Source organism: Cupressus sempervirens, chromosome 4 (assembly GCF_028749045.1).
Source record: "Cupressus sempervirens isolate cs-2001-9-10 chromosome 4, ASM2874904v1, whole genome shotgun sequence".
NCBI lineage: Eukaryota > Viridiplantae > Streptophyta > Pinopsida > Cupressales > Cupressaceae > Cupressus > Cupressus sempervirens.
In genome coordinates, this window is record NC_143121.1 from 390994119 (window position 1) to 391019222 (window position 25104).

A 25104-nucleotide genomic window follows, 5' to 3' on the forward strand; every position below is an offset into this window, starting at 1 on the left:
AGATGCCTAATGTTTAGTTAAGTGTTTTTGCCACTCATGTCAAAGGGGTATATTGTTAGTCTCAGATTGGTTTTTATAATTGGCTGTCAACACACTTAACTATTTCTCAAGATGATGCCAAGTATAACACAGAAGTTGAGCCATAGTATGTGCCGAGCCAGAGAATTCAATAGGTGCCGAGAGAACTTTAGGTGCCAAGAAAAGTATAGATGCCAAGTCACTATAGGTGCCGAGAAAAGAATAGATGCCGAGTGAAACAAAATTACTATAGGAGTTGAGTGAGCCTATTTTCCTATATGTGCCTAGCAACAACAACTAGTAAGTACCAAGTAACATAGGATTAGCATATGAGTTTGCATCTTCACAAACTTAGATGTAAACCATTTTTGAAGCTGACATGAGATGAATATTTTACATTACCTATGTAATTAGCATGAAACCAATAAGAAAAATGGAGAAGGCATGCAACCAATAGGAAAAGTGCAAGAAATTAGTGGGAAATAAAAATTTAATATTGATCATAGATTCATACCTAGCCCTAAGTCTTCAAAACCTAAAAAGGAGGACAAAACCCCATTATGCAATAGAGAGGGTGCATGAGAGAGAAGTGTATAGGTGAATTATAGTGAAGTACAGAAGGGTGTAAAGACTTAGTGAAGAAAAGAGTAGCATTTCAGAATCCAGTTAATCAAGAATAGAGTATCAGAACCTAGAAGAGTGACATATCAGATCAAGCAACGATTAGAGTAGACAAAGCAAAATAAGGATCAAGAATTAGCAATTGAAGATTACAAAGTTATCAGGTCAAATAATTTCTAATACTTTCTAGAAATTGTATTAGATATGGAAATCCTATGTACTTAGGTTGGCCTAGCAGCCATTTGTAAATCCTTCAACAAGGTGGCATTCCAAGTGAGAGTACTAAAGTCCTTTAACCAGACCTACTTTTAGTAGGGTAGTTAAATCCTTTAACCAAGTCACTTTTAATAGGGTGTAAAGTATTTAATAAGATAGGCCTTTCATAGGGTAGACCATTGGAAGTGGTCAAACATTGCAACCTTAAATAGTTACACATTGCTACAGTGATACTTTGTGGGTTTCATCCCCACCCCAATTTTATCTTCTGATTTTTGAGGGTTTTTGGGTTACCAAATTTGTGTGTTATTTGTCTTAACTTTTATGTTTATTAGATGAATTAGATGCATATGAATGATTTTAGTCAAAAGGATTTGACAAGGTTAAAATTAGTTACTTCTAATTCATCCCCCCCCTCAGAAGTAAATCTTCTCACTTGTTAATTCCAACAAGAAAAGAGAGGGTTGGGGATTATGGATTTAAAAGATCAAGGTATGGTACTAGCTTGTAAATGGATCATTCAAGCTCTGAGTGGGGATGAACCATGGAAATTTTTAGTTAGAAACAACATCTCTAGATCTAGTATAAAAAAGGAGAAAGTTTGGACTAATGTTCAACTATATGACAAGGTTTTTGGGAACTTTGAGTTCTTAGTATTTGGATTCAAAGTTTTTCATTCTCTTTGGAATGCCTGGTCTAAGGTTAGGAAACTTATTACATTCAAGGATGAAATTGGTGGCCCCCGTAAATATATTGTTATAGATAAATCTATTTGGTGGGGTGTTTAATCTAATGGTAAACCTCTTGCATTAACCCAAAGTTTTTCTGCAAAATATTAAAATAGATATAGCATTTATGTTGTTGGTGATATATTGGTTGACAATAGGTTAGGGTTATGGAATCATATTGCCAACAATTCTAACATTCCTAATTCTCAAAAGAAGACTTACTTCATCATTGTTAAAGCTATAGGAAATGTCTTCCCTAGACATATTATGATTTCTAATCAAGTTGTGCAGAAGATCAAATGGAAATATGGTAGTCACTTCAATAGTGTTTCTTATATATATATATATATATATATATATATATATAATGCTTAAAGATGATTGTTCTATTTTTGACAAGGTTAACCATAGTTGGGAACTAGGGGTCTTAGCTGATAGATGACATTTTTTCTTTTCCTTTTTTTGGTGTTTTCGTTTTGAACCTAAGAAATCTTATTTTAGATGGTTTTTACTTTTGAAAAAACTTTTTGTGGGTAATACATTGCCTAATGGTCATGGTTGTCCTATTATGTGTGGTATTTGTTCTATCCATGAGTCCTTTGAGCATCCTTTTTTGAGTGTACCTTTTCCTAGGGTGTCTAGTCTATTTTTCTTGGGTCACCCATAGTTTGGAATAGCAGGCCAAGTCTCTCTTGGAGTGAAATATTGTTGGTTTTGTTGATAATTTTTATGTGAAAATGAATAATTTTTGGTCCATCTTTACTTGTGAAATTCTTTGGATTCTTTGGAAGGAGAGAAATGAAGAGATCTTTCTAAAGAGAAGGAGACAACATACTAAGTTTGGCTATAAACTCATACATTTTCAAATTATGTCACAAGTTGTTGCTACTTTGGAAATTTCCATTGATATATTTATGATGCTGATTTGGGAGGGACAAATCTTGATCCACAAAGATGATATTATCTCATGCTAGTATTTTGATATCTACAAGGATATGCTCAAACAAAGGGAAATAGACAATCTTAACTAGCTTATAAAGATCTTAGTATTGGAGATAGAGTAAAGTCTGGAAATTATGTTCCTTATGATCATGTTGCAAATGAATAGAGGGGTTAACCCTATATATTGATTATTTTTTGATGTTGGGAATTCAAGCCTATAAACACTCAAAAATGGTTTGTGTTTATAGTTTCATCACATTTTCATACTAACTCATCCCATTTTCTCATTTTACTAATTTTGATCTTTTGGCCAACTTGATTTTATCTCAACAATATTCTTCATCATTCATGTCCTCTTTCACACCATATCAAATCAACTTGAAATCATATCAAATCAACCCATAATCACCCCAAATATACCTAAAATCACTTGAAATCAATCATCATCTGTCAAATCATAGTCATTGTTATGGCTTTTAGTGCCTCAAAAACCTATCAATCTGACCTTGGTACTATCATGGCTCTAAGTGCTGGGACAAACTGTCATTCTTGTCATTTGATCATTAACATTTTTGGGTCACTCAATCTTAGATCATGGAATCATCAAACCATTTTAATAACATTGACAGTATTTGTCGATGTTATTATGATCAACCATATCAATCAATCTTGATCCTGTGGCATTTACAATATTAGTTAAATGGTACATGTCCTTAATTCATGTCATGTATCCTTGGCATTTTATCAATTCTAACCAATCAATCAATTTGATGATGGCTTTGGTCTACCCATCATCATGCTAGTCAATTTACATAGTCATCACATTTTCATCAAAGGATATTGTTGCATTTATCTAATCAAATTGGCCAATCATCTACCAGTTTTCTCTATAGGATTAAATAACCCATAATTTAATCCTATGTCATTTTATCAATTATTTTTCCTAATTAACATCCTCAATTAATTAATTGATTCATCATTTGCAAAATCACAAAAATTCACAATTTCCTAAGTCATATTTTCCACCATTTTTACTAATTTCTATTTGTGTGGAATAATGGATTTCTAATTTAGATATTCCACATAATATTGACATCATCGTGACACATCATGGATTCTCCATTTACACTTGGCTACAATATATCATAATCCATATACTCTTATTCCCTTACACATATCTATATTTGGCTTCTATTATCATAGATTCTTGGCTTTAAGTGGGTTTGAGGTGTCACATGACGCATCATAGATCCTCTTCCATTTTTAGCCATTTTTGACTTCCAAGCATCATACAATCCTAAATTTCACATCTTGTGTCATATGTGTCATGGATTCTCAAAGGAATCTCTTACCAAGTCACATATCCAAGGTGATAATTCCAATGCTATCATCTTGCATGCTGATTATAAATTGAGCATTCTTCCTCTCATTTCCAGTCCTAGGTCCTAAGTCCTAAGTCTTAAGTCTTGAGGTAATAATCTTCTAGTATCTTTATGCTTTAAATCACTTCTTCTAGTACTCTCATATCATTATCATAGGCTTTTTCTTCCTAATTGTGTGAATTATAGGCAATTTGAGCTACATCACATGGAGAAGAAAGAAGGAAATGGGAACTACAAATGAAAGAGGGGTTTTTTAAATTTATGCTACTTCCTTTTGTTTATTTGGCTTTCATGGTAGACTAGAGGGTATCAATGTATGTTTATTGAGTTTGTGATTTGCTCATAGTATGGTAGATATTATCCCATTTTTTGGTCCTAACATACCTCCACCACCTAGTGACACATCACCTAACTCTTCAGACACAAAAATGTTAGAACCTAGTAGACATAATTCTTGCCATAGAAAATGATCTACTCAGAGAAAAAATACTTGAAGAGAAAATTATTATGAAAAATCCTAATGAGGAGTTACTACAACAATTCAAACAACTTTCCAAACAATTCAAGGCATTGGGAGTCCAAAAGAAATAGGCTCTATTTATAGAAAGGGACTTATGCCCTAATCTATTTGATAAAATTTTGTTAATGCCTCCATTCCAAAAACACTTTGAGGCTCCAAGATTCAAAAAATACTAAGAAAAAGGCAACCCCATTGATCACACTAGGGAATTTTGTACCTCTTGTACCAACTTCAGTGATGATCCCACCTACCTCATGAGATTGTTCCCTCATTCTCTAGGTGGGCCCACACTCAAATGGTATTCCAAACTTCCTAGTACTATCAAATCTTGGTCAGAGCTAGTAGAAAAATTAATCTCCCACTTTGCCTTCAACATTAGATATGAAGTGACACTTTTTGATTTGTGCTTAGCTAAACAATAGATGGGCAAACAATTTATCACATTCTTACTATGTTGGAGAAACTTTGTCAATCAATTCTCAGTAAACATTCCTAAAGAACAAGTTAACTTGTGCATTGAAAATCTAGTCCTTGACTTAATGTACAAACTCAAGATCAAAAGTCCAAGCACCATTTCCAAACTAATGAAAAAGGGGCTAGTATTGAAGATGCTCTTATCCATAAGGGAATCCTCAAGATGAGCAAGGAAAACACAAACACCAACCCATATAATGATAATGAAAAAAATTTCTCCAAAAATAAGAATGTGAGCAACGATGGTATTGTGGATGCATGAACAATTAGCACAACACAACCTTAATTGACTTTGAAAGGTGCAAATCTACAAATTCACAGTCTCCCAATCGAACATCACCTCCACAATAGAAAATTGAGGATTCCACATAGGATGGACCTTGAAGACATCCTAGAACCAAAGATATAAAATTCACACCCTTTGGGATACCTCTTGAGACTACACTTCAACAATTACTCAGTAATAACTTCCTATAGTTACCCCTGATCAAAGATGAACCTTGTGATTACCACCGCACCAAAGGACATATGAACTCATCATGTTTCCAACTAAAAAATGTAATACATGACATTATTGATGATGGTATGATCATAGTCAATCCATCATTGCTATCATCCAACTCTAATCACACTATATTTAAAGATCCATTGGGTAATCATGACAAAGAGAAGGCCTCCAGTTCAAACTCAAACTCACAAGCTAATGTAAATTACACACACACTGCATATGACTACACCATCAACTATTTCAATGAGTTTGATTCCTACATATCCACATTCACCTTAAAGGCTGAAGACCCTCGTTGTGCTGTCACTACACATCATACCAAGACCACCCTACCTAGAGCTCCTTCTAGACCTACTACCTCTACTAGATCTGCATCCCCTAGTGGACCCAATGCTCCTACTTCATCTTACTATAGCCTTGTTGAATAGCTTGGCAATACCCCTACACAAATATCCATCTTGGACCTACTACGTGTCTCTCCCCAATGTCAAAAGATCTTGTATCAAGCCCTTAAAGAGTCAATAGTCCCAAATAACATCAATGTTTCCCAGTTCTAGGCCATGGTTGGGAACCTATCTACATCATATCATATCAATTTCCCCCATGGTATATTCCTAAAGATAGACCCAACCACAATGATCCCCTTCATCTTGAAGTCTTTATCCATAATGCTAAGGTTAGACATGTCTTGATAGATGGAGGAGTAGGACTGAACATCTATACTCTTAAAGTTGTCAAGGGTTTGGGTTATTTTGAGGAAGATGTGGATCCCTCTTGAATAATCACAATAAAAGCCTATGATGATGGTGAATGCTTCTCCAAGGGCATCATCATGTTACCCATTAGATTTGGTTTAGCTATTGTGGATACATTGTTCCAAGTCCTAGATATTGGAATGAGTTACAACATGATACTTGGATGCCCTTGGATCCATGCTATGAAAGCAATGCCCTCTACATATCACCAATGCTTAAAATTTCCTATAGCAATTTAGAGTTCACCATCCTTAGTGATCTAGACCCATTCCAATTTTGTTCCAATCTTAGAGGAACCACTGCATACCAAGTCCCAACCAACCATGCAGCAAATCCATTTGAGTCCTCCAAGTCTATTGATCCTTCCACACTCACACCCAAACTCAAAGGAAAGCTCAAAATTGAAGACCAAGGTTGTAGTGAGTACTCCATGTCACATGCCTTTCTAATTGGAAAACTTCCTCTCTCTCCCACGTCATAAGGTAAACCATAGCTCATGTAGAACAAGCCTAAGGTCACATTTCAAAAGAAACCTTTTGTGACTTTCACTAGTGGAGGTGTACTACACAAAGCACATGTCTATGAAAACACATCTACATGGATTGAAAGGATTAAAGAAGAACAAGAACATATGCCTATATCCTTCGACAAGTATGGACTTTAATTCACCATCATGTAGAAAAAGGGATATGATACATGTAGTAGCATGGGACCTCAAAAGAAAGGCATTATTTAGCCCATAACTACATCAATATGACCTCTTAGCTTGGGACTTGGATTCAAACCATTTTTTTGGATCTCCCTAATATTGAGTCATCCTCATCTAAGAATGTGAACACTTTGAATGATGAAAAGACATTTGAGGATACCCTACTTGAAACTAATAGTCCTTATAGTCCTTATGTACTTGACCATATCTTTGGTGACCCTAATAGCCTGCTTGTGGAGGATAAAAATATAACTCCACTTGTCACTGAAAACCAACTCTATACCTTGGATCGAAACATTCTAGGATCCAAGTCCTCTTGCTTCTGAACATAATCCTCATGATGCCACTAAACTAGATATCCATATATATGCCTTTGGCCAAAGCTTATTCAACACTAATGATGGCATTTCCCTAGTTTACCTTGAACTTATTGACTAATACCAACAAGGACCACCAACATTTGACCAATTTGAAAATGATGACACCATTGCAAAATTCTTTGACCTTTATGACTATTTACCACAAGGTGATCACAAGTTAGGGTTCTACATTGACCTAAACATCATGGCATACTTTGGGGAGTCAACTCCATCTTCCAGTTGCAAAATTGAAAAAATAGCAAAAAAAGACAAAAGTAGGTCTCTTGGTGAAAACCAAATGGCACCATTAGACCATGAAAAAGTAAAAATAAAGAACATATCCAAGGGTGAAAATATCTCTAAGGCACCCAAGGATGGAAGATTGGACATACCCCCATTGAAGGAAAGATTGACATTACTTGTGGAAATGACAAAAGAGATAAATTTGAGAACACCTAACAACCCTAAGATCATACATTTTATAGCCTCATTATCACTAGAGGAAAAAGATAAATTTATCAAATTCTTTATAGAGAGGTAGATCAACTTTACTTGGTCTTACATAGACATGTTAGGATTAGATCCTAAGTTAGTCCTTCATCACTTGCCATTAAAACCATGAGTGAAACTAGTAAAGGAAAAATTGAGAAAGATGCACCCTCAGGTTGCTCTCCTTGTCAAAGCTAAATTAAATAAATTATTAGATGTTGGCTTCATCAAACTCATTGATTATACAGAGTGGATATCTAATCTAGTACCAGTAAGACAACACTCTGGGGGCATTTGGACATGCACTAACTTCCATGGTCTTAACAAGGCATGTCCCAAGGATGATTTTCCATTACCAAATATAGACATCATAGTAGACATGACAAGTGGATATGAGATGCTATCACTAATGGATGGATTCTCTAGTTACAATTAGATAAGAATAGCTCCTAAAGATCAACACAAAAAAGCTTTTACATGCCCTTGGGGAACATACTACTGGAATGTAATGCCATTTGGTCTCAAAAATGCTAGGGCAAAATATCAAAGAGAGGAATGACTACCATCTTTCATGATTTCATTCACATCCTCATGGAAGACTATGTTGATGACTTACTTTGCAAATTTCTAGAAGAGAGGATCGTTTGGGCATCCTAGATCGTATTCAACATAATGGAAAGATATAATCTCCATCTAAATCCAAAAAAGTGTTTATTCAAAGTTGTTTTTGGTAAGCTCCTAGGATACATTGTTTCTCATGAGGCATTGAAGTGGATCCTAAGAAAGTGAAAGCAACACTTGAAATGCCTCCTCCAGAAAATTTAAAAACATTAAGAAGTCTACAAAGGAGATTATAGTCTATCCACAGATTCATTACACAACTAGCAAATAAGTGTCACTCCTTTCAACACTTATTATGTAAGGGAGTATCATTTAAATGGAACAACTAGTGTGAAGAATCTTTCCAATAGATCAAAGATTATCTTCTACATCCACTAGTTTTAATGACTCCTATTCTACGAAAACCATTCATTCTATACATATCTGCTATAGGTACAACATTAGTAGCTCTCTTAGCACAAAATGATGAACAAGGAAGAGAGTGAACCATTTAGTACATAAGTAGAACACTTGTGGGATATGAACTAAATTATTCACTCATCGAACGAGCATGCCTAACTATCATTTTTGTAGCCCAAAAGATAAGACATTACATGCTCCATCATAAAACAATGCTTGTCTCTAAGATTGACCCACTAAAGTATCTCCTAAGCAAGGTTTCTCTCATAGGGAACCTAGCCAAATGGGTTATGATCCTTAGTGAATTTGATATTGAATATGTAGATTAAAAAAGCAATCAAAGTATAATGGGCACCCTGGAATGCCCAAAAACTGAACCAACTACTAAAAAAATGAACCAACTGATGAAATAGATTTTTTATGCAAACTAAAGATGGAAGCGATGCTGAAATTATATTAATTCTCAAAATGATGAAATCAAGTACAAAGAAATGTATTCCAAAGACTAAACCCCAAGGGAATGACATCTAGAATTTTATAAGATAAGATGAACATCCTCTATTGCCAAGAAAGATATGTGATTCACACATCCAAGCTCTTATCAAATGTCATTCACAAAAATCCCATGCTCAACAATGAGACTCTTACCCCTATTTATCCTTTTCCTTGACCCTTATAGAAGGAACTAAAACATTAATTAATTACAAGTGCTAGAAGCTTCCCCCTTCCAATAATTAATGCACTCTCTAGAAACTCCTCCCTTGCAATACAATAATTAATTGTGCTTCTAGAAGATTAAATTACTAGAGGCTTCCACCTTTCCAATAATTAATACACACTCTAGAAGCTTCTCCCTTGTAATACAATAATTAATTAAATTAATTAAATATAAAGTTACCTTTTAATTTTTAATTTAAATTTATTTAATGACTTTATAAGAAATTAATTTAATTTCCTTGAAATTGCTTGTCCTCAAGCAATCTTAGTCCTATTTACTGTAGCACCTACTCAGTCTCCCAAGTGGCATCTTCCTCTGGCAGATATCTCCATTTGACTAAATATTCTTTAATCAACCTACTTTGCAGAGTCCTTTCCCTAGTATCTAGAATAGCCTTAGGAATTAATACGAGCTTTCCCTCCTCAACTAATGGTGGTAATTTCATTGAAGACACAACTCTCTGACTAATGGCTTTCTTAAGCCTTGACACATGAAAAACATTATGTACCTAACTACCCTCTGGAAGCTCAATCTCATAAGAAACCTTGCCCACCTTGTGAATCACTCTGTAGGGGCCATAAAACCTAGGCTTCAACTTCTCTACTCTATTTTTCTAGATGAATGACTATCTATATGGTTGTAGCCTCAGGTAAACCATATCCCCAACTTCAAAACTATGCTCTATTTGGTGCTGGTCCACATATATTTTTTGCTGATTTTGGGCTTGCTGTATATTCTCCTTGAGCACCCTCAAAATATCCTAACTATCTTGCAAGAAGTCCATGGCACTCCATCTCCCATAGCTACCATCCCCATACCATCCATCAAATTTCTTAAAATCCTTCCACTTCCCACAAGCGTCAAAATCCCACCACCCATCGAATCACTCCAAATCCCATCCACATATCCTCCTCCAAGCATTATCCAAATCCCATATAATGAACCTCATGCATCCACACCCATCCATTCCTATCAAGATCTTGTCCAAAAGCATGTTGAAATATCCTCTGACAAAACAACAGATCCCTCCATCCCACTTATTCCCCTACATGATCCACTTTTACCATCCCCTCCATATCTAAATCCTACCATCTTACTTAGTCCATCTCAAGATCCCTTTCCCTCAGCCCACCCAACTCAAGATCCTATCCTCCCATCTCCTCTACTTCATGATCATACATCTCCCATAATCCATGATGATAGATCCATCAAAAAAGAACTAATTATCATATCCGAAGCTCCAACTCCTTCAGCTAGTAATGGACTCACATCTCGTGTTCCAAATAATGAACATCATATTGAAAAAAGAAATGAAAATGTATTTCTAGATGTTGGTATCCCTGCTATTCCTGCATGGTCCCAAGTCCTTCCATCTCCACCCCAAAGTTCCCATCCATCTTATTCCGCATCTATTTTGGGCCCTCATCCTACTCCTTATCTCCAACCCTTTCCATCCATTTTGGGTCCTTGCATACCTAATATGAATCCTTTATCCCCTCCATCTATTTTGGGACCTACACCTTCCCTGTTTCCATCTATTTTGGGCCCATATCCTTCCTTCCCTCCATCCATTTTGAGAAATTATATCCATCCATATCCTATGATCCAATCTATCCTTCCATCCCCTCAAATCCACTAGCTAGATCATCAAAGGGACTCACCCTTGAATCCCTTCCAACCTTTAAACCCTATCACTCCATCAATTATCCCTCCATATCCTCCATGCTCTTGTTCCCATCCCATGGATAATAGAAGCATATTGGATGCCAAAATACAAAAGCATAAATTCAAAAATCCACAAAAATCTAAGTCTCAACATGTCCCTTCTAAAATAGATGTTCAAAACAAGAAACATTTAATCCCAATCAAAGAAAAAGTCAAGAGGCCACAAAAGCCCAAGCTAAAAAATTCAAAAATCATGTGGATACCCAAGATGCTCATAAAAGAAATGCATCTCAAAGAAAAATCTCAATTGGCATCCATTCATGCTACTCAAAAAGCCTCATCCATCCATCCTTCATCCAAATCCCCATATAAGAATCCTTCATCCCCCCAATCCACTTTTAGTCCATATGCTTCTTATCCTAAATTTCCCATCCTCCATCTTCCAACTCTACTTTTAGTCCTTATCTTTCTCTTCCTCCATTTTCTCCTCAACCTCACTCAAAACCATCTTTCCCACTACTTTATCACCTCTCAAGGTGTGTGCCAGTGATGATCTTTCCATTTTCCTCATCAATTTACCCACAAGCCTTATGTCTTTGCATCCATTATCTGTCAAACTCCCACCCACCATTCCACTTGTTCAATCCAATCCTTTTTCATCCATCCTACCAACATCTATGAGCCAAAAATAGCTAAAGAAAGCCAAAATCATTCTAGCTAAGTCCAAAGTCAAAAAGTCAAAAGAAAAAAAGAAAAATAAAGCATCCACTGGTGAAAACTTGGCAATTCAAGCACCTTGGACAAATACCATGATGAAAACTTGGCAAACAAGCATCATGCGTAATCTCGCCATCCCCAGCTTAGCCTATCACCCTCATGCTTTTGGTCATCTCTTGACATCCAACTCCATCTTCCAAATCTATCCACCTATCCTCCACCCTCCATCTTCCATCTCACACCATCCACTTATCTCCTGCAACTTCAGCCAACCATCCCAACTATCATCCATCTCCCTAGCCCCTTCAGCTTTTTCCATCCTAGCTTCAATCCTATCACATCCATCATAAGACCTCCTTCCGCATGTTATCTTCTGATTGGGGGCACTATATTCCTTGGAGATCTTGTCTTTTCCATCCTCCCTTCTCATTGGTATCTAGCTCTAGGCTATCCTCATGCAAACCCAATGTCATCTCTTTATATCCATCATAATCCTAGCTATCTACCATCCTATCTAGCCATCTCATCATGCTCCTCTAGCTATCCTTGGTCACAAAATCTCTCATCATCATTGGATGCATCCTACCAAATCCATATCTTTCGCTATCACCCCACCCTTAGCTTTCACATCTTGCACAACATCAAACCATCCCGCTATCCTATCATCCTGAGCTTTTGCCTGCTTGTAACTATCTTGGTCAGCTTCAGTTTGTAACATATCTTGGTCCGTTAGCTTGTACATCCTCTTTAGCTTAGTACCATTGTATCTATCCAGCGTTCATGTTAGTTCATCCTTGATTGACATCTTACACACATCGCACAACCCTTGGTTAGCTATCCCAATGCATCCTTTAGCTAGATCTCCTGTCACCAAATTGTTATTCTTCTTAGTTTAGCTTGCCAGACGCATCACTCATCCAAATCCACCAGCTTAGGTGCTCTCCAATAGATCCTTGTAGGATATAGCTTTCCTCATGTTTGATCTTGGTCTGTTAGTACCTTGTCCTACCCATCTCGTTGGCAGATGTTTCTCTTTTGGATTTTCACTTTCTTTTGATTTGAAATCTTCCCTTTTGGGTCTTGAAGTATCTTTTCCAAAAAATCTTTTTTTTTGCCTCCTCAAAGTTTCCACGATCTTCCATATTATGGTATACTATGAATGGGGCAATCTGGGCATAAGGTCTTGATCAAGTCTTTTGTTTGTTTTTCTTTTTCTGCTTGTGGGTTACCCAGTGTCGGTTCCACTCTGATTCTTTCGAGATTCATGTGTGATACTGGGGCAATCCTTGTGTGTTTGTTTTGAGTTAGTTTGTGAGTCCTATAGACAGTTGGTGAAAAGGCCTTGATGTTCTTGGTAACCTTGGCAATTAACCAACAGTCCTATAGCAAATCTAGTGCTCAACTACATGGTGGTACTTCTCTTTGAAGTATCCCCCCGCTCAAAAAGCTTCAATGGTTTTCGTTCATCTCCATTATCCCCCATCCATATCCAACATCCATCTCTCCTACCCTAGCTTATGCATCAATATCTCTTTGAATCACTCCTCACCTTTAGCTTTAGGGATCCACCAATCCAAATCAATCCACCAAGCCTCATCTTTCGAGATCCACAATCCTTGTCCTAGGGATCTCCGAAACCCATCTTTCGCCACTCTGACTCTTTGAAATCTTGTTGCATCAGCTTTATAGTCCCCTCATCCATCTCCCCATCCTGGATTCCTTTTATAACACTCTGCTCCTTCATCCTCTGCAATCCTTAAGATCTTAAGCTTGCTTCCTCTTGTGCCTCTGATTCTCCCTTTATCATTCTCCCGTAGTGAGAGTTTGAGCTAACTAAACCTCTTCTCTTAAGCCAATCTGAGTCTTCTTGCTCATCTCGAATTCTTGTACTTTTCAAGAAGTTGTCGAGCCTCGCTTTCTCTCCCCGCCACCTTCTTGAGGGGGCATCTTGCAGTCCATTCTCTCCTTTTCTACTCTAGCCTTGGGCATCTTATTTTCTTATGTTTGATGCCATGCCACTTGCGGCATCACATCAAAGAGGGGCAAAATGTAGACACCTAAAAACCTTTAGAAAATAAAGTATTTTTATTTTCTGAAAAATTCCTGATGACATCATCATTTATTAATTAATTAATTATTTAATTAATTTATTTATTTTTATGCCATTAAAAACCTTTATCTTAATTAAAAATATTTAATTAAGGAATCCCTACCAAAAATGTTTAAATCTTATTTAAACATTATTTTCTTATTTATTAATTATTTAATTAATAAATTGACCAAAAAATCCAAAATAAATAAAAAATTTATTTTTTGCCCAAAACTTAGCCAATTTCCTTAAGACCACTAACCTCTTCCAAAATCTTCTAATCCTTCTTTAATTTTGATTAAAGGCTAATCCCATCATTTCCTACCCCTAATCCCAACTCAAAATATTTAATTAAGATTAAATATTAATCCTCATGTTTATTAAAAAAGTTTTAATAAATATCTCCTCAACCCAAACCCTTGAAATAAATAAAACTTTATTTATTTCTTAAAAATCTAATTTATCCTCATCCTAAGAAGTTCTAGACTCTTCTAGAAAGTCTTCATCCTCATCCTAGGAAGTTCTAAACTATTCTAGAAAGTCTTTATCCTCATCCAAAGTCTAGACTCTTCAAGAAGATGTCTTTAAACCTAATCCTAATCCCCTCCTAACCTTGTCACATTCCCTAAAAATGGGTTAAAACTTACTAACCTAAGCCAAAGTTAACAAATATCTCCTCCTTCACCCACCCTCATTAAATGCCATCCACTTGCCTATCCCTAAGCTAATCCTAAACCATCCTAATCCATCCTCTAATCATTTGCACAATCCTAAGCAAGCTTAAAACCTTCCTAATCAAGCCCAAGTCAAAATTCCTCTCATCTCCTTCAAAATATCCCAACCATAAAACTTTATGAAGCCCACTAGGCCATAAATGACTTTTCCAAGCCCTTTTATTGCTCTTACAAGCCATTATGAGGGTCTTTATGAAGATTTTATCCCTTGATCCTCCTTTGTTGACTCATCCTTCCCCTTTCCTCCATCCTCTCACCTTGTGACATGTGTCACTGCCTGATTGGCTATAAGGAAGCACAATCCATGTGCTCTCTTCTCATGCAATCTGAGCCCTCCATGAGCTTTTTACCATCCTTGCATATTAGCCCTCAATCCCTCAAGCCTCTTGCCTATAAATTGGATCCTTCCCCTTTGCAAAATAACACAATCCATGAAGTAAAGTCATAATGCCATTTTAAGAAGCCATTTTACATCAAAACTATACACTCACACCCAAATTCCAACTCCATTTGAAGCCATTTTTGAACCATAAGCTTGAGCATACATCCTATCTATTTAGACAAAGCCACTCAACAAGAGAGCTTCTTATTGAGAGAGTCCATTAATGGCTCATTTCTCAATTGAGAGCTCATCTTAGTCTATCTTGAAGTTTATGAATTTTGTTTAGTTTGTAGAAGCTTTATTTAAATTTGGTTTCTATTAGCATACTAACATTGCTCATATACAATCATGACTTGTTTTTCTTCCTCCTCAAGCTCAATAATATGCCTTATCCCCCTGTCAGGAGAAACCCCATGCATAATCTTGCCAAATATGTTATTATGCCTGTCAAGTATCTCCTAGATATCTGGTGGATGACTCTTCACCTATGGTTCTTGTGAAGTTGGCATAGTGAAACATTCTACTTCCCACTCTATGTTATTATGCTAAAAAATTCTTTGCATTCTCCTCAATGAAACTACGCTGCAACTCCTATTTGAAAGTCCTCTAAGTACGATAGTTCTTCCCTCATGCTAAAACTTCATCTCCAATTTTGCTAGGTTAAGTGTGAACTCTACTAGCAAGGCCATCCATACCATACTGAGGATGACATCATAGTCTTGCATGTCTACCACATAGAACTCATCTTCCAACTCATAGCCATCTCCAAACCTGATGTGAAGATTAGATATCTTTCAAGTGCATAATAGTTTGTCACCATTAGCTACCATAACTCTGAATCCGGCATGCTCCTCAGTCTGTAGACCTCTCTTAGCTACCACTTGTGCATCTATAAAATTATGTGTAGCCCTAGTGTCAATGAGTGAGATCACTTTTTGCCCTTGGATAGTACCTCTGACCTTAAATGCGATTTCCTTCTAAGCCCCCATTAACCGTGCTAATGATGTCTCATCCTCAAGAATGCTGCTCTCCTCTGTAGTGCTATCCTCATCTGAATCAGAGTATTGATCCTCCCTCTCTGACTGTGACTCTTCTACTGAGAAATATTCCATTTTATTTTCCTTAGCCTTGAGAGGACACTTATGAGATAAATCCCAAGGCTCTTTGCAATGAAAATATAACTTCTTCTTTCTTAAATCATTCAAGTTGTCATTATCTAACTTATCTCTTTTGGATTGAGCATCCTTGTGAAAAGGTTTTTTGTCCTTCTCCTAGTCCTTTTTCATATAAGAATCCTTGTGCTAAAATCTACTCCTAAATGAAGAAGGTGCTAAGTCATGAGCCTTTTTAGTGGCCTCTTGCAACATAGCTAGGTCATGCCCCTTGACCCAACCTTGCAAGGGTTTTGAGAGTCCATCCATAAAAAACACTATTAACCTCCTCTCTAAAATATCAATGACTAACATAGCTAACCTCTAAAACTCATTGATATACATCTCAACTAATCCCCACTACTTAAGTTGTGCCAACTCCTTCAATTGTAATTTGAAATCCCTAGTATCAAATCTCTTTATGAGCTTCTCAGCGAACTCCTCATAAGATGTCATCTGATTATGTCCCAAGGTAACCATGCCATGGTGCCACCACTCATGTGCTAGTCCATCCAAGTGAATAGCCACATACTTTATAGCCTCCTCTTCAAGCATAGAATTCAGCTACAAGTATGTATCCATCTTCTGCACCCAAGCTCATGCAATCATCTTCCCTAAAGCATCATAATAAGGTAAAGAAAATTTCCCAACTTTCTTTCTCAGCTCAAGGTTTGGACTTTTTCCTTCTAATCTAGGCATGTGTCTCATCCTCAAGTCCAAGTAATCTCTAAGAGAAATGTTTACCTAAAACTCTAGTCCAGTAGCTTCCCAATCCCTCCTAAACTGATCCTATAACTCTACAATTTGCAGTTCATTAATATATTGAACTAGATCTCTAGGTGCGAAGGTGGGTAGAAGAGATCTCAAGCTAGCTATTTGAGCTGAGTGTGCAACATGTCTAAAGTTATCAACCTCATATCCATTTTTGTCATGTCCATTATTACCATTAATGTTGTCTTGGCCTCCATTATCATTGCCCCTATTATTGTTATTTCCATTGTTGGCATCATCTAGATTAATATTGATGCCCATCTATCTAGCCATTAGCTGCAACATCATATCCATTCACCTATTCTACTCCTGTTGCATCATATCCATTTTCCTTTTTTGCTCCTATTGCATTCACTGCTCCCCCTCTAATGTACCCAATAACCTAAAACTTACATTTTCTTGAGTTGGATTGACATTCCTATCATCTGGGTCACCCATACTATTGTCTTGTTCAAATAATGTCTCCTTTGTATCTATATGAATGGATTGTATGTCCCTCTACATGAATGAAGTACCCTATTTTTTCTGCAAGTTTGAACTCCTATTGTCTTGCTTTGGTATTACAAAAATTATAAAGACTTTGTCACATGTTCAAAAATAAAAGCTTAAGATCTCCATAGGATGGTAGGAGTAATAGCGTTGATACCACTATAATGTGTACCCTAGAAATGGCTCTGATACCACTGTAATGGATACCCTAGAAATGGCTCTGGTATCACTATAATGGGCAACTTGGAATGCCCAAAAGCTAAAACAACTACTGAAATAGATTTTTTATGCAAACTGAAGATGGAACCAATGTTGAAATCATATTAATTCTCAAAATGATGAAATCAAGTACAAAGAAATGTATTCCAAAGGCTAAACCCCAAGGGAATGACGTCTAGAATGTTACAAGAGAGGATGAATGTCCTCTATTGCTAAGAAAGATATGTGATTCACACATCCAAGCTCTTATCCAATGTCATTCACAAAAATCCCATGCTCAACAATGAGACTCTCACCCCTATTTATCCTTTTCCTTCACCCTTCTAGAAGTAACTAAAACATTAATTAATTGCAAGTGCTAGAAGCTTCCCCCTTCCAATAATTAATGTACTCTCTAGAAACTACTCCCTTGCAATACAATAGTTAATTGTGCTTCTAGAAAATTAAATTATTAGAGGCTTCCACCTTTCCAATAATTAATACACACTCTAGAAGCTTCTCCCTTGTAATACAATAATTAATTAAATTAATTAAATATAAAGTAACCTTTTAATTTTTAATTTTAATTTATTTAATGACTTTATAAGAAATTAATTTAATTTCATCTTATGCTCTACTTAGACTTTGGAGAATGTAAAGGCTGAAAGATGGGGTCATTACACAAAAGGAAAGTGATAGAAAATCAATTAGTAGAAGCACCTATGACAGATGATCATCCTGTGTTGATAGACTTTTTAGATGAAGCCATATTTAACATGGATATAGCTAATGAATGGAAGCTTTAATTTGACAGATGACATACAAGAAATGGTTTAGATGTTGGCATTGCATTTATCACTCCCCAAGGAGACATAATCCCCAAGTCATATTGGATAGCATTCAATTGCACCAACAACATAGAAGAATATGAGGCAATGATCATAGGACTCAAGCTAGCTATCCAATGGAACATTGAACATTTACAAGCTTTTGGTGATTCCCAATTAGTCATCTGCAAAGTTGATGATGACTATGAAACCAAAGATGACAAGTTAATGCCTTACAAGAAGATGGAAAAATTTCTTAAATCTAAATTTGTTACTATCTCTTTTTTTCAACTACCAAGAATTCACAACAAGCAAGCTAACATTGTGGATACTATAGCTTCTATGATTGATATGCCTCAAAATGTGGAGTGTTGTGAGTTCCTTGTTGAGAAACTTTTTATTCCAACATTTGAACTCTCTCAATTTGAGTTTGTGTGTGAACCTATTGGTCCCAATTTCCCCTAATTATCTATATGCCCAAATCCTACACCCTGACTTTTTCAAAAATGAATGTCGAGCCTTTATTTGCCAAGATGCTAGATATGTCATCATTGATGATACCCTTTACAAGAGATCCTTTAACCAAACCCTTCTCAGATGCCTTGACTTGTGAGAAGCTAAAACTACCTTACATGAGGTTCACGGAGGTATATGTGGAAGTCATTTTAATGGTATGAATCTAGCCAAGAAGCTAGTACAAGCTAGATATTATTGGCCCACCATGGAACAATATGCCCATGATTTTTCCAAAACATGCCATAAGTGCTAGATACATATCAATCTAATCCACACACCAACACAAGAATTATAGTTAGTCATATCTCCATGGCCCTTTTCACAGTGGGATTTTGATCTTATTGGAGCTATTTCTCATCCTTCTTTTGATAGTCATAAGTTCATCATCACAACAACAAAATATTTTACCAAGTGGGTTGAAGCTATCCCTTTGACTTTCACCACTAGAAAGTAGATTTCAAGGTTGATTCTGAACTACATCATATGTTAGTATGGATTCCCCTTGGCTATTATTATTGATCATGGAAGTTCTTTTCAAAACAAATATGTGGATAAGCTCTATGAGAAGTACAACATATACCATGGATATTGTAGTATCTACCATCCATAGGGAAATGTCCAAGAAAAAACATCTAATAAGACCATTGTTAAGATTCTCCAAAAGATTGTCAATGATTTTGGTTGAGACTAGCACTTACAACTAAATCACACTCTTTGGGCCTACCAAACAAGTGTGTGTGCTCCCACTGGTGCAACAATATACTCTCTTGTTTATGGCATTAAGGCCATATTTCCCATTGAAGTTAAAATTCCATCATTGAGAGTATCCCTACAAGATGTTGTTGATGATGAAAACTATCAAATATCTAGACTCCATGAACTCAAAATGCTTTATGAACAAAGATGAGCCACCTTGACACATTTGCAAGCTTACCAAAATTGACTCAAATGAAGCTATAATAAGAAAGCTTGAGGTCATCATTTTGAGGTTAGTGATCTAGTCTTGAAAATGAACTACAAGGCTTAGTAGCATAGAGAGAAACTAGGCAAATTTGAATGAAATTGGGAAGGACCTTATATAGTTACTACAACCTTTGGGTCTGGGGTATATCAAGTTATGACTCTAAAGGGTGAACCACTACCCATGTCCATCAATAGCGTGCATTTCTGCAAGTACTATACTTGATTCTATCTAAAAGTACTAAAAAAATAGCAAAAATTCATGAAAAAAGAAAAGATAAAAGTTGAAAAAAAGTCATGAAAAAATGGATGCCTTGATGAAAACCTAGAAAACAAGAATCCTAGCATGAAAAATTGAGTCAAGAGAAAAATTCCATCCAAAAGTGAAAACCTAGTAAATAGGCACTTTGGAAAAGTACCATGGTGAAAACATGGCCAATAGGTGCCATGTGTAATCAGTTGTTGCTCCTCCATCTATCAGGATTTCATTTGGTTATTTTCCCCTTTTGTCATTCCTTGATCATATCCTTCATATTGCAAGACATCCCTAGTCCTTGATCATGGCCCATAAACTAGTTAATGTCCATTGTTATCTCACCTAAGCATCACTAGTCTATACATACTCTGTCATTGTCCTTTGTACATAGTTTGTGTCTTGTTTGGGAGCATATTACCTACATAGTGCATGAGTTTGAACTTGAACTAGGGGCATAGCCCTAAGAAATTTTTATCCATTAGACTTATCACATATTGGATTGGAGCTAACACTTCTATATGTGCCCTAAAAAATCTTAAAAATTCAAAAACATTCTTGAAATAATCACTAAAAATCATAAAATGTCTTGAAATAATCATTAAAAATCATAAAACATCCTAAAATAATCATTAGAAATCATAGAATATCTTGTAAAAATCCCTAAACATAATAAAACATCCTAAGTAAATTCTAAAAATCACAAAACCCACCAAAAATTTGTAATAAACCTTGTAAATACTCACTGTGGATTATCACTCCTTTTGCATAACCACTTGCACTTCCAAAAAATAAAACTCAAAGCACTCCACATCAATGACAATCACACCTATCTGAGCAATGTGAACCAACAATTAATCCAACATGTCACTATGAACCTATCAACTAAATCCACAAATAGAACTATCACATGATCAACCTATCAAACACTATCTGAAGACCTAAAACACTAAAAGGAAAGTAATAATGGAAAAGAATAGTTGTTGGCTCATGTTTTTTAGTGAGTGATTTATTTTCTTTTTTCTTTTTCTTTGATCATGTTCCTATGCCACTCGATGATATGAACTGATCTATGGGAGTGTCCGGGATGGTTCATGGTCATCTTTTATTTTCTATCTATTAAGATGTACCTTTGAGAGTCTTGGGCATGTATATATGCCTTAGGAAGGACAAGGTCATTTTTTTTCTACATCATGCTTGTTTATGCAAAAGGTTTGCATTTGCGATCTGGCCCTTTATGCCATGATGTGTTGCATTTCCATTTTCCATATCAAAATAAAGCTCCAATAACATATAGTGCAGTTTACAAAAGAAAAAGTTCTCACCTCATACTAAATATTCCTCATCTCATCTCCTCTATCTTTTGTGTCTCCTTCACCTACTGCCTTGGTCTCGTACTTTGATACATCAAAAGCATTGTTATCCTACATTCTTGCATATGTCAAAAGTCCAAAATATTCCAAAGCACTACATATATGCATAAAACATGGCATTATATTATTTCACATTTCATTTGCATTCATTCCATATCATTTTAAATCTCATTTGTATATACTCCATATCATTCACATTTCATTAGGTATTCATTCATGAGAAAAACATGTAGCAACAATAAAGATGTCATTTCCTAAGCATAACATGTGATAAATCAATGCATGATGTCATCATATAAAGTTCCACATAGAAAAGCATAAATACATCCATATAAAACATATGTATAATCCATCTCATATAGTCATCATAACATAGCTCTGCATCTCATAAATGTCTCACAAAAGTATCAAAGTACATGGCCATGGTTTACATCAATGCTAACTACCTGTAGGCATGAACCATGAAAGAGAATAATAGAAAACCAAAAAATGAAGACAAAGAAGGCCCTCTGTACATGAGAATGTCAATATCAGCCTATGCTATCCCTAGCCTCAAAACCTCTAACTAGCCTTGAGGATAACCCCTCTACTATTTGTGGTGGCCTCATCAGTCCCATCACCCCTACATTGCTTTGTGTCCTCTATGTCCACTATGAGTGATATCTCAATGCATGAAAGCTCTCTACCCTCTACTCTAGTGGCATTACCATTTCTTATTGATCCCTATAGTACTATGTCTCCATATGTGCCTTGTTCATCATCATAACCATCTCTCAAAAGTTTAAATCTTTGATGTTACTAATGAACTCTTGGGACTCCTACACTGCCCTCTCTACCTTACGCATTGCGACATCCCTCCTTGCCATAGCCTAATCCCTCTTTTCCATAGCTTGATTCCTCTCTGCTATCACTACATCCCTTTCCACTACAACCTGGTCTAACTGAATTTGGAGACCTCTAATCACATCCATAAGCTTGAGCTAGATAGGTGCTACCTATACTGGTACTAGTGTCCTCCAAAAATAATCCACTGGATCCACCTCGACATCCATTATCACTTCATCCACACCTATTTCATCCTCATCTCCACCCTCCTCATAATTATCCTCATCCTCATCCTCTCCCTCACCACCATCCCCATCATCCCCTCCATCCTCAATGTCCCCACCCTCTACATCACCATCTCCCTTATCATCATCTCCCTCCTTGTCATCACCATCATCCTCTACATCCACACCCTCATCATCATCCCCTGCATCATCATCCTCTCCATCCTCCCCCTCCTCCCCATAATTGTCCTCATCTCCTCCCTCCTCATCATCATCCTCATCTCCTCCCTCCTCCTCATCTCCCTCATCCCTCTCCTCATCCTCCTCCTCACCTAATCCAGTTGTACTCTCTCTCCAGGTACTAGCATTGTTGGATTTGTCAATGGCCTTGGACAATGTTGTGCAAACCATTTGTCATATGTCACCATCATGCCTACATCCACCACATCCACTACTACTCCTCATACCCTCAAATGTAACTCCTCTAGCTATGCATATGCCACCTATGTCCTAATAGGTGCTCCCCACTCTCAGACCTCTACTCTAGACCTTGCAAATAATGCTAGACCTATTGGCACCTCTTGTATCTCCCTAAAATGTTTGTGTACCTGCTCTAGTAGGTAAATCTCTATCACCAAGTAACCAATCACTATGCACCCTATGAGATAGTGCTTTTGTGTATAGTATGGTAGGTGGATCTCATCATCATCCCACTTGGGGATATCTTTGTAGGATCACCAAATAAACTATCATAGTATCTAACTGATGTTGAAAGTATCGCATGTACCCTAGCAGTCCTTGTGCTAGTATGCCTCTATAACTATATGAATATGGCATGTCCTCCACTAGCTCCCTCTCTACAAGTAGTTTGAATACTATAATATGCTCATATGCCCAAATCTATAATAGATTACCTATAGTACTAAATGTCATCCTGCCTCTATATGCTACCTGATGTAGATAGTAGTACAACATCCCCAACATGCACGGTCCCTAAGCAAAAATAGTCACATCCATGATCATTCTCTCTAGCACCCAACCCCATCCAACAAGGAATCCATGCCCATGCCTATAAAGTATTAGTAATCCACCAATAACCTAGAAAATCATAGCTATCATTCACTCATGGTGTGCCATAAGTAGATCCTATCCAATCTCATAATCTTGGATCCCTAGCTCTGCATCTCCACATCTGAATAACCAATGTAGCACTACTTTCATAGTAGTCAAGTCATACATAGCTAAGTCCCCATGGACTAGAATCCTAAGGATGTGTCATACATCCTCCAAGGTCATAGTATCCTCTTTAGTTGGAAGATGGAATGAACTAGTCTTTGAATGTCATCTCTTCATTAATGTTGTCAGTAGGGCTTTGTTCCCTCTCACCTCAGGCATAAATGTGATATGATACAAACCAAGAGCTACTAAGATCTCTTGCTCACTAGTAGTCATCTAATGATGTAGCATTAGGCTCCAAGGCCTATGTCCCCTCATCCACAATAGGGGTAGATCCTCCTGCATAACCATATAACCTATGTCAACCTTTTATGGCCTTGTATCTAGTTTGACCTACTTTTGACCCTAGTTTGACTTTGGTTTGACTAAGTTTAACTTTCTCTAAGTATGTTTGACTAATTTGATTTATGTTTTGAACTCTTTCTAGGGTTTTGAATGTCAACCAAATTTTGGGTCATTTCGAGCTCATTTGCATCATTTTGACCCCCTGCCTATCCATCCATCATCTTTTTCCTCCATCTGATCTAAGTTTGACTAGGTTTGACTTTTTTAACCATGTTGACCTAATTTGACCTTTTTTTTGAACTCTTCCTATGGTTTTGAACATGTGGTCCACGTTTTGGGTCATTCTATGTCTATTTGCACCCTTTCAGGCCCTTTGCATTGCTCTCTATCAACATCTATCTAAGTTTGACCTACATCTACCCTAAGTTTGACCAAATTTGAACACTTTGACCACCTTGGACTGAGTCTTAACCCTTTTCTGACATCATCCTAGGGTCTTGCTAGTGTATCCCAAGTTTTAGGTCGATTTGGGCTCATCCAAATTTTGTTCGGAGCCCCAGAGCATCCTAGGGCATAGTTGGAGCCCCCTACTGAGCCCATGGTGCACTTGGCCATACCAAGTACACTTAGAAAATAATTGGGAATGCCAAGTGTTCCCACTAGGTAGTTGGATACATTTTGGGTGTAGTTGGGGCATTTTGATGCCCTAAACTAGCCCCAAGACCCTGTTTGACCCCTATTTGACCCTTGACTAACTCCTTAATGCCTAAAAAGCATAGAAAAGCATAAAACACACAAATACAACCTTGATGTACTCATGGAAGATCCTATTTCTACCTATCTTTGGAAGGTATGCACTCATTTGCGATGAATATGCTCCCTAGGTAACCAGTCCATTTTGCTTGCTCCACAACTCTTTTCTCCCAAATGTGAAGGTGAAAATGACTTTC